The sequence below is a fragment of the Somniosus microcephalus genome, chromosome 12, assembly GCF_052327205.1.
Source record: "Somniosus microcephalus isolate GS21.2 chromosome 12, FLI_Smic_1.0, whole genome shotgun sequence".
Taxonomy (NCBI): Eukaryota; Metazoa; Chordata; class Chondrichthyes; order Squaliformes; family Somniosidae; genus Somniosus; species Somniosus microcephalus.
The window spans coordinates 180,123,269-180,135,321 of NC_140998.1; the positions used below are offsets into that span (position 1 = coordinate 180,123,269).

A 12,053-nucleotide genomic window follows, 5' to 3' on the forward strand; every position below is an offset into this window, starting at 1 on the left:
GTTACACAGGAACAGGAGGAGGCCATTCAGCTGCTCGAGACTGTTACACAAGAACAGGAGGAGGCCATTCAGCACCTCGAGCCTGTTACACAGGAACAGGAGGAGGTCACTCAGACCCTCGAGCCTGTTACACAGGAACAGGAGGAGGTCACTCAGACCCTCGAGCCTGTTACACAGGAACAGGAGGAGGCCATTCAACCCCTAGAGCCTGTTACATTAGGAAATGGGGGAGGCCCATTCAGCCCCTCGAGCCTGTTACACTGGAACAGGAGGAGGCCTTTCAGCCCTTCGAGTCTATTACTTTAGGAACAGGAGGAGCCCATTCAGACCCTCGAGCGAGTTACACAGGAACACGAGGAGACCCATTCAGCCCCTCGAGCCTGTTACACAGGAATAGGAGGAGACCATTCAGCCCCTCGAGCCTGTTACACAGGAATAGGAGGAGGCCATTCAGCCCCTTGAGCCTTTTACACTGGAGCAGGAAGCCATTCAGCCCTTCGAGCCTGTTACACAGCAACAGGAGGAGTCCATTCAGCCACTCGAGACTGTTACACAGGAACAAGAGGTTGCAATTCAGCCCCTCGATCCTGTTACACAGCAACTGGAGAAGGCCATTCAGCCCCTTGAGCCTTTTACACAGGAACAGGAAGCCATTCAGCCCCTCGAGCCGGTTACATTGCAAGAGGAGGAGACCATTCAGCCTCGCGAGCCTGTTACACAGGAACAGGAGGAGGCCATTCAGCACATTGAGCCTGTTACACAGGAAGAGGAGGCGGCCATTCAGCCCCTCGAGCTTGTTACACAGGAATAGGAGGATGTCATTCAGCCCTTCGATCCTGTTACACAGGAACAGGAGGCCATTCAGCCCTTTGAGCCTGTTACACAGCAACAGGAGGAGGCCATTCAGCCCCTCGAGCCTGTTACATAGGATCAGGAGGAGGGTATTCAGCCCCTCGAGCGTGTTACACAGGAACAGGAGGAGGCCATGCAGCCCCTCGAGCCTGTTACACAGGAACAGGAGGCGGCCATTCAGACCCTCGGGGCTGTTGCACAGGAACAGGAGGAGGCCATTCAGCTGCTCGAGACTGTTACACAAGAACAGGAGGAGGCCATTCAGCACCTCGAGCCTGTTACACAGGAACAGGAGGAGGTCACTCAGACCCTCGAGCCTGTTACACAGGAACAGGAGGAGGCCATTCAACCCCTAGAGCCTGTTACATTAGGAAATGGAGGAGGCCCATTCAGCCCCTCGAGCCTGTTACACAGGAAGAGGAGGAGGCCTTTCAGCCCTTCGAGTCTATTACTTTAGGAACAGGAGGAGCCCATTCAGAACCTCGAGCGAGTTACACAGGAACACGAGGAGACCCATTCAGCCCCTCGAGCCTGTTACACAGGAATATGAGCAGGCCATTCAGCCCCTCGAGCCTGTTACACAGGAATAGGAGGAGGCCATTCAGCCCCTCGACCCAGTTACACAGGAACAGGATGCCATTCAGCCCCTCGAGCCCATTACATAGCAACAGATGGAGGCCATTCTGCCCCTAGAGCCTGTTACACAGGAACAGCAGGAGGCCATTCAGCCCCTGGAGCCGGTTACACAGGAACAGGAGGAGGCCATTCACCCCCTTGAACCTGTTACACAGGAACAGCAGGAGTCCAATCAGCCCCTTGAGCCGGTTACACAGGAACAGGAGGAGGCCATTCACCCCCTTGAACCTGTTACACAGGAACATGTGTCCATTCAACCCATCCAGCCTTTCACATAGATACAGGAGGAGGCCATTCAGCCCCTCGAGCCCGTTACGTAAGAATAAGTGGAGGCCATTCAGCCCCTCGAGCCTGTTACACAGGAACAGGAGGAGGCCATTCAGCCCCTTGAGCCTGTTACACAGCAACTTGAGGAGGCCATTCAGCCCATCGAGCCTGTTACACAGCAACAGGGGGACGCCATTCAGCCTATTGAGCCTGTTACACAGGAACAGGAGGCCATTCAGCCCTTCAGCCTGTTACACTGGAACAGGAGGAGGCCATTCAGCCCCTCGAGCCTGTTACACAGGAACAGGAGGAGGCCATTCAGCCTATCGAACCTATTCCACAGGAAGTTGAGGAGGCCATTCAGCCCTTCGAGCTCTTTACACGGGAACAGGAGGAGGCCATTCAGCCCCACGAGCCTGTTACACAGGAACAGAAGGAGGCCATTCAGCCCCAAGAACCTGTTACACGGGAACAGGAGGATACCATTCAGCTCCTCGAGCCTGTTACACAGGAACAGAAGGAGGCCATTCAGCCCCTCGAGCCTGTTACACAGGAATAGGAGGAGGCCATTCAGCCCATCAATCCTGTTACACAGGAACAGGAGGAGGCCATTCAGCCCCTTGAGCCTGTTACACAGGAACAGGAGGAGGCCCATTCAGCCTCGCGAGCCTGTTACACACGAACAGGAGGAGTCCCATTCAGCCCTTCGAGAGTGTTACTCAGGAACAGGAGGAGGCCATTCAGCACCTCGAGCCTGATACACAGGAACAGGAGGAGGCCATTCAGCCCCTTGAGCCTTTTACACTGGAGCAGGAAGCCATTCAGCCCTTCGAGCCTGTTACACAGCAACAGGAGGAGTCCATTCAGCCCCTCGAGACTGTTACACAGGAACAGGCGGTTGGAATTCAGCCCATCGAGCGTGTTACACAGCAACTGGAGGAGGCCCATTCAGCCCCCTCGAGCCTGTTACACTGGAACAGGAGGAGGCTATTCAGCCCCTTGAGCATTTTACACAGGAATAGGAGGAGGCCATTCAGTCCCTCGAGGCTGTTACACAGGAACAGGAGGAGGCCATTCAGCCCCTCGAGCGTGTTACACAGGAACAGGAGGAGGCCATTCAGCACCTCGAGCCTGTTACACAGGAACAGGAGGATGTCACTCAGACCCTCGAGCCTGTTACACTGGAACAGGAGGAGGCCTTTCAGCCCTTCGAGTCTATTACATTAGGAACAGGAGTAGCCCATTCAGACCCTCGAGCGAGTTACTCAGGAACACGAGGTGTCCCATTCAGCCCCTCAAGCCTGTTACGCAGGAATAGGAGGAGACCATTCAGCCCCTCGAGCCTGTTTCACAGGAACAGGAGGCCGTTCAACCCCTCGACCCAATTACACAGGAACAGGATGCCATTCAGCCCCTCGAGCCCATTACATAGCAACAGATGGAGGCCATTCTGCCACTAGAGCCTGTTACACAGGAACAGCAGGAGGCCTTTCAGCCCTTCGATTCTATTACATTAGGAACAGGAGGAGCCCATTCAGACCCTCGAGCGAGTTACTCAGGAACACGAGGTGTCCCATTCAGCCCCTCGAGCCTGTTACACAGGAACAGGAGAAGGCCATTCAGCCTATTGAGCCTGTTACATAGGAACAGGAGGAGGCCATTCAGCCCCTCGAGCCTGTTACATAGGAACAGGAGGAGGCCATTCAGCTGTTCGAGACTGTTACACCAGAACAGGAGGAGGCCATTCAGCCCCTCGAGCCTGTTACACAGGAACAGGAGGAGGTCACTCAGGCCCTCAAGCGTATTACACAAGAACAGGAGGAGGCCATTCAGACCCTCGAGCCTGTTACACAGGAACAGGAGGAGGTCACTCAGACCCTCGAGCCTGTTACACAGGAACAGGAGGAGGCCATTCAACCCCTAGAGCCTGTTACATTTGGAAATGGAGGAGGCCCATTCAGCCCCTTGAGCCTGTTACACTGGAACAGGAGGAGGCCTTTCAGCCCTTCGAGTCTATTACATTAGGAACAGGAGGAGCCCATTCAGACCCTCGAGCGAGTTACACAGGAATAGGAGGAGGCCATTCAGCCCCTCGAGCCTGTTTCACAGGAACAGGAGGCCATTCAGCCCCTCGATCCAGTTACACAGGAACAGGATGCCATTCAGCCCCTCGAGCCCATTACATAGCAACAGATGGAGGCCATTCTGCCCCTAGAGCCTGTTACACAGGAACAGCATGAGGCCATTCAGCCCCTTGGGCCGGTTACACAGGAACAGGAGGAGGCCATTCACCCCCTTGAGCCTGTTACACAGCAACTTGAGGAGGCCATTCAGCCCATCCAGCCATTCACATAGATACAGGTGGAGGCCATTCAGCCCCTCGAGCCTGTTACACAGGAACAGGAGGAGGCCATTCAGCCCATTGAGCCTGTACACAGCAACTTGAGGAGGCCATTCAGCCCATCGAGCCTGTTACACAGCAACAGGGGGACGCCATTCAGCCTATTGAGCCTGTTACACAGGAACAGGAGGCCATTCAGCCCCTTCAGCCTGTTGCACTGGAACAGGAGGAGGCCATTCAGCCCCTCGAGTCTGTTACACAGGACCAGGAGGAGGCCATTCAGCCTATCGAGCCTATTACACAGTTACTTGAGGAGGCCATTCAGCCCCTTGAGCCTTTTACACAGGAACAGGAAGCCATTCAGCCCCTCGAGACTGTTACTCAGGAACAGGAGGAGGCCATTCAGCCCCTCAAGCCTGATACACAGGAACAGGAGGAGGCCCATTCAGCCTCGCGAGCCTGTTACACAGGAACAGGAGGAGGCCATTCAGCCCCTCAAGCCTGATACACAGGAACAGGAGGAGGCCCATTCAGCCTCGCGAGCCTGTTACACAGGAACAGGAGGAGGCCATTCAGTCCCTTGAGCCTTTTACACAGGAACAGGAAGCCATTCAGCCCCTCAAGCCGGTTACATAGCAAGAGGAGGAGACCATTCAGCCTCGCGAGCCTGTTACACAGGAACAGGAGGAGGCCATTCCGCCCCTTGAGCTTGTTACACAGGAATAGGAGGAGGTCATTCAGCCCTTCGATCCTGTTACACAGGAACAGGAGGCCATTCAGCCCTTTGAGCCTGTTACACAGCAACTGGAGGAGGCCCATTCAGCCCCCTCAAGCCTGTTACACTGGAACAGGAGGAGGTTATTCAGCCCCTCGAGCCTTTTACACAGGAATAGGAGGAGGCCATTCAGTCCCTCGAGCGTGTTACACAGGAACAGGAGGAGGCCATGCAGCCCCTCGAGTCTGTTACACTGGAACAGGAGGAGGCCTTTCAGCCCTTCGAGTCTATTACATTACGAACAGGAGGAGCCCATTCAGACCCTCAAGCCTGTTACACAGGAACAGGAGGCCATTCAGCCTCTCGACCCAGTTACACAGGAACAGGAGGCCATTCACCCCCTTGAGCCTGTTACACAGGAACATGAGTCCATTCAGCCCCTCCAGCCTTTTACATAGATACAGGAGGAGGCCATTCAGCCCCTCGAGCCCATTACGTAGCAATAAGTGGAGGCCATTCAGCCTCTCGAGCCTGTTACACAGGAACAGGAGGAGGCCATTCAGCCCATCGAGCCTGTTACACGGCAACAGGGGGACGCCATTCAGCCTATTGAGCCTGTTACACAGGAACAGGAGGCCATTCAGCCCCTTCAGCCTGTTACACTGGAACAGGAGGAGGCCATTCAGCCTATCGAGCCTATTACACAGGAACTTGAGGAGGCCATTCAGCCCTTCGAGCTCTTTACACGGGAACAGGAGGAGGCCATTCAGCCCCATGAGCCTGTTACACAGGAACAGAAGGAGGCCATTCAGCCCCTCGAACCTGTTACACGTGAACAGGAGGAGACCATTCAGCGCCTCGAGCCTGTTACACAGGAACATGAGGATGCCATTCTGCCCATGGAGCCTGTTACCCAGGAATAGGAAGAGGCCATTCAGCCCTTCGATCCTGTTACACAGGAACAGGAGGCCATTCAGCCCTTCGAGCCTGTTACACAACAACAGGAGGAGTCCATTCAGCCACTCGAGACTGTTACACAGGAACAGTAGGTTGTAATTCAGCCCCTCGAGCCTGTTGCACAGCAACTGGAGGAGGCCCATTGAGCCCCCTCGAGCCTGTTACACTGGAACAGGAGGAGGCTATTCAGCCCCTCGAGCCTTTTACACAGGAATAGGAGGAGGCCATTTAGCCCCTCGAGCCTTTTACACGGGAATAGGAGGAGCCCATTCAGCCCCTCGAGCCTATTACACAGGAACAGGAGGATGCCATTCAGCTTATCGAGACTATTACACAGGAACTTGAGGAGGCCATTCAGTCCCTCGAGTGTGTTACACAGGAACAGGAAGAGGCCATTCCCCCTCGAGCCTGTTACACAGGAATGGGAGGACGCCATTCAGCCCCTCGAGCCTGTTACACAGGAACAGGAGGAGGCCATTCAGCCCCTCAAGTCTGTTAGACAGGTACAGGAGTGTTATGTTCATAAATAAATAGACATTCTTATTATGAACAGCTCGCTTGAGCTAGTCACTTTATTCAGCCATGTGGACTTCATGTGCAGGCATCCATCTTGACTACTGCCTTGTGGGTAGCCTAGTGCCTTGTGGGTAGCCCCACTCTTATATACATATAGCTCCACCTAGTGTACCATTCAAGAATACATGTTACTGATCATTACATCCCCCTTTCTTTGAGGTTAAACAAAATCAATATCAATCAATATCAATCAACTTTCAAGAAACATGATAAAGATGATATCAGTAACACTTTTGTTAGTGCTCTGTAAACATAAACATTTTCACAACAGTCAACACATTTTCAAAGCTTTACTTTATACTCAAAGATTAAGTCTATCAGGCTTTTTTACTTCACGTGTTTATCTTCTCAGCACAGGTAAGTCTGATGTGTTTTCATGAGAGCCTGTATGTGTGTTTGTGTTAGATTGTTCTGGTGGTGAGTGACAAGATTCAGTTGCGGCATTGTCATCGATTTGCTCTTGGACAGTTTCTTGTGTTTTCAGGAGGGAACGGCGGTTCCTCCTGAGAATCTGTCCTTCCTCAGTTCTAACAGTGTATGGCCTTGGTCCTACTTCCTCAAGGACTGTTGATATGTCAGCTACTATCATTGGTTCCTTTGCTTGTTTGTTTTGGTGTTTCTGACATGTCTCACATTTGCCTATCATGTTCTCAATGTCCTTATTTATGCCAGGCCAATAAACAGTGTCTCTTGCTCTCCTTTTGCATTTTTCAATTCTGAGGTGTCCCTCATGAATCCTTTTGAGCATGTCTTGACGTAGAGCCTGTGGAATGACTATTCTGTTCTGTTTTAGTAATAGTCCACTTGCGACACTCAATTCTGACCTGATGTGAAAGTACTTTGGACAGGAACCTTTTGGCCAAACATGGTGAATGTTCTCTATTACTGTTTGTAACACTGTATCTTTTACTGTTTCTTCTGTTATTTGCTTTGATTTTGTGTCTGACACAGGCAGCGCAGCAGTGACCATACTCACATGAACATCCACGTCTTCTTCAGTAGAGCTCACATGACTCATTGTGGGTGCTCGCGTTAGTGCATCTGCTAACACTATGTGTTTGCCTGGTGTGTAGATCAGTTCAAAGTCATATCTTTGCAGCTTCATCATGAGTCGTTGAATCCTTGGAGACATCTCATTCAGGTTTTTTTTTATGATGGCAACCAGTGGGCAGTGCTCTGTCTCAACTGTGAAGGTGGGAAGTCCATATATGTAGCCATGGAACTTTTCTAGTCCAACTATCAAGCCTAGACATTCCTTTTCAATCTGGGCGTATCGACACTCAGAATCAGTCATAGACATAGGCAACAGGCTTCCAACCTTCACCATCTGCTTGTAGCAAGACCGCGCCTAGGCCATCTTTTGATGCATCCGTTTACACTTTGATTCTCTTTGTTGGGTCAAAGAAGGTGAGTACAGGTGTGGTTGTCAGCACTGTTTTGAGGTTCATCCACTCTTGTTCATGTCTTTCTGTCCATGTGAACTCATTTGTTTTACGTAGCAGTTCTAGCAGACAGGCTGTCTTGGTTGACAAGTTAGGAATGAACTTTCCAATGAAGTTTATCATCCCCATGATGCGTAGCACTCCTTTTTTGTCAGTGGGTCGGGGCATGTTGAGTATGGCGTTTACTTTTTCCATATCTGGCTCTATTCCTTTACCAGATAGATTATCTCCTAGGAAAGTGACTTCCTGGATGCCAAACTGACACTTGGCTTTGTTGAGCTTCAGTCCATTCCGGCGTATGCTCTGTAGCACTTTAGTCAGTCTCTCATTGTGTTCTTTCAGTGTGGAGCCCCAGATGATGATGTCATCAACATAGGCCCGAACTCCTTCCAGACCTTCAATTATGTGTTCCATCGCTCTATGAAAGATTTCAGATGCAGATATTATCCCGAAAGGCATTCTGAGGAAACAATACCTGCCAAATGGTGTGTTGAAGGTACAGTATTTGGTGCTCTCTTCATCCAGTTTTAGTTGCCAAAATCCTTGTGAGGCATCGAGCTTTGTGAAGTATCTGGCACCTGACATTTCACTGGTGATTTCTTCTCGCTTGGGAATCTGGTAGTGTTCACGTTTTATGTTTCCATTTAAGTCCTTTGGATCCATGCATATTCTTAGATCATTGTTCTTTTTCTTTACACATACCATGGAGTTAACCCAGTCTGTTGGCTCTTCGACTTTCCTGATGACTCCTAGAGTGGTTATTCTGTCCAATTCTTTCTTGAGCCGGTCACGCAGGGGTGCTGGAACTCTCCACGGAGCATGTACCACTGGCTGAGCATCCTCCTTTAGCTGGATCTTGTAAGTGAATGGTAGAACTCCAAATCCTTTGAACACATCCTGGAAATTACTCACTACAGAATCCACCGAGTCATCTGGTCTACTTATGGCACAGTTGATACGGTAGACTCTCTTGACCAGTTCTAAGTCCTCACAAGCTTTGTCACCTAGTAGTGAATCAAGTCCTTCAGCACAACAGAAAACATGAGATGATGCACTTTGTCTTTGACTGTCACTTTAAGTCTGCATACACCTAAGCTATCTATTTTCTGTCCATTATAGTTTTTCAGTAGTACTGACTTTTTCTGTATTTTGGGCTTTTCTTTCATATTTTTAATGTCACTCATACTGATTAAGTTTGCTTTTGCCCCAGTGTCTAGTTTCAATGTAACTAATGCTCCTGCAGTGGCATCATCCATTTGTCCTCTTTTACTGCATTAACTTTATAAGAACATAAGAACATAAGAACATAAGAAATAGGAGCAGGGTAGGCCAATCGGCCCCTCGAGCCTGCTCCGCCATTCAATAAGATGATGGCTGATCTGATCCTAACCGCCAATCCACTATCACAGAACCATCTCCTGAATCTAACAGAATTAGACGCACGAAATAGGAGCAGGATCAGGTTACACGGCCCCTGGGCCCGCTCCGCTACCCACAGGGCCATGACCGATCCAAACCTAGACTCATGTCCAAATTCCTGCCCGCTCCCCGTAACCCTTAATTCCTTTTACTTCTAGGAAACTGTCTATTTCTGTTTTAAATTTATGTAACGATGTAGCTTCTACAGCTTTTTGGGGCAGCATATTCCATGGACCTACCACCCTCTGAGTGAAGTAGTTCCTCATCATCTCAGTTTTGAAGGAGCAGCCCCTTATTCTAAGACTATGCCCCCTAGTTCTAGTTTCACCCATCATCGGGAACATCCTCCCCGCATCCACCCGATCCAACCCCTTCACAATCTTATATGTTTCAATAAGATCGCCTCTCATTCTTCTGAACTCCAATGAGTGGAGTCCCAATCTACTCAACCTCTCCTCATATGTCCATCCCCTCATCCCCGGGATTAACCGATTGAACCTTCTTTGTACTGACTCGAGAGCAAGTATGTCCTTTCTTAAGTATGGACACCAAAACTGTACGCAGTATTCCAGGTGCGGTCTCACCAATACCTTGTACAACGGAAGCAATACCTCCCTATTTTTATATTCTATCCCCCTAGCAATGAAAGCCAACATTCCATTGGCCTTCTTAATCACTTGCTGCACCTGCATACTAACCTTTTGAGTTTCGTGCACCAGGACCCCCAGATCCCTTTGTACTTCAGTACTTTCCAGTTTCTTGCCATTAAGATAATAACTTGCTCTATGATTTTTCCTGCCAAAGTGCATAACCTCACACTTTCCAGTATTGTATTCCATCTGCCAAATCTCTGCCCACTTACTTCGCCTGTCTATGTCCCCTTGCAGGTTTTTTATGTCCTCCTCACTCACTACTTTCCCTCCCATCTTAGTATCATCTGCAAACTTTGATATGTTACACTCGGTCCCCTCCTCCAAATCGTTAATATAGATTGTAAAGAGTTGGGGACCCAGCACTGACCCCTGCGGAACACCACTAGTTACTGATTGCCAGTCTGAGAATGAACCATTTATCCCAACTCTCTGCCTTCTGTTAGATAGCCAATCCTCTATCCATGCCAGAATATTACCCCCAATCCCGTGACTTTTTATCTTAAGCAATAATCTTTTGTGTGGCACCTTGTCAAATGCCTTTTGGAAGTCTAAATACACTACGTCCACTGGTTCCCCTTTATCCACCCTATATGTTACTTCCTCAAAGAACTCCAGCAAATTTGTCAAACATGACTTCCCCTTCATAAAACCATGCTGACTTTGTCCTATTAAATTATGATTATCCAAATGTCCTGTTACTGTCTCCTTAATAATGGACTCCAAAATTTTACCTACCGCAGATGTTAGGCTAACCGGTCTATCGTTTCCAGCCTTCTGTCTACTGCCCTTTTTAAATAAGGGTGTTACATTAGCAGTTTTCCAGTCTGCCAGGACCTTTGCCGAGTCCAGGGAGTTTTGGAAAATTATTACCAATGCATCCACAATCCCTACTGCCACTTCCCTCAAGACCCTAGGATGTAAGCCATCAGGTCCAGGTGATTTATCCGCCTTGAGTCCCATTATTTTACCGAGTACCACTCCCTTAGTGATTTTGATCGTGTTTAGCTCCTCCCCCCCTTTAGCCCCCTGTTTGTCCAGTGTTGGGATATTCTTAGTGTCTTCTACTGTAAAGACTGATATAAAATATTCATTCAGTGTTTTTGCCATCTCCATATTTCCCACCATTAATTTCCCGGTCTCATCCTCTAAGTGACCAACATTTACTTTAGCCACCCTTTTTCTTTTTATATAACTATAAAAACTCTTACGATCTGTTTTTATATTTTTTGCTAATTTACTTTCATAATCTATCTTCCCTTTCTTAATCAATCTTTTTGTTATTTTTTGCTGTCTTTTAAAGTTTTCCCAATCCTCTATCCTCCCACTAGATTTGGCTACCTTATATGCCCTTGTTTTTAGTCGAATACTATCCTTAATTTCTTTACTTAGCCACGGATGGCTGTCTTTTCTTTTACACCCTTTTCTTCTCAGTGGAATATATATTTTTTGGAAGTTGTAAAATAACTCCTTAAATGTACACCACTGATCATGTATCGTCTTACCCTTTAATCTATTTTCCCAATCCACTCTACTCAATTCCGCTCTCATACCTTCATAGTCTCCTTTATTCAAGCTTAGCACACTTGTTTGAGATCCAACCTTCTCACCCTCTAATTGAATATGGAATTCAACCATGTTATGGTCACTCATTCCAAGGGGATCCTTTACTAGGACATTTTTAATTAATCCTGTCTCGTTACACAGGACCAGTTCTAAGGTTGCCTGCCCCCTGGTCAGTTCAGTTACATACTGCTCAAGAAACCCATCCCTAATACACTCAATGAACTCATCCTCAAGGCAGCCCTGCCCAATTTGATTTGTCCAATTAATATGATAGTTAAAATCCCCCATAATTATAGATGTTCCCTTATTACAAGCCTCAACTATTTCCTGATTGATACTCCGTCCAACAGAGTTGCCACAGTTCGGAGGCCTATAGACTACGCCCACTAGTGTTTTTTTCCCCTTATTATTCTTTACCTCCACCCAAACTGTTTCATTGTCCTGATCTTTTGACCCAATATCATTTCTCTGTATTACAGTGATTCCTTCCTTTATTAACATAGCCACCTCACCTCCCCTTCCTTCCTGCCTGTCCTTCCTGATCGTTAAATAACCTGGTATATTTAATTCCCAGGCATTGTCACCCTGCAGCCATGTTTCTGTAATGGCCACAAGATCATACCCATATGTAG

General features: G+C 48.7%; 1 pseudogene; it reads left to right on the plus strand.

The window, feature by feature from the left end:
- Positions 1 to 4,732, plus strand: part of LOC147109749 (uncharacterized) — an 84,104-nt pseudogene extending 79,372 nt beyond the window's left edge.
- The last annotated feature ends 7,321 nt before the right edge of the window (positions 4,733 to 12,053 follow it).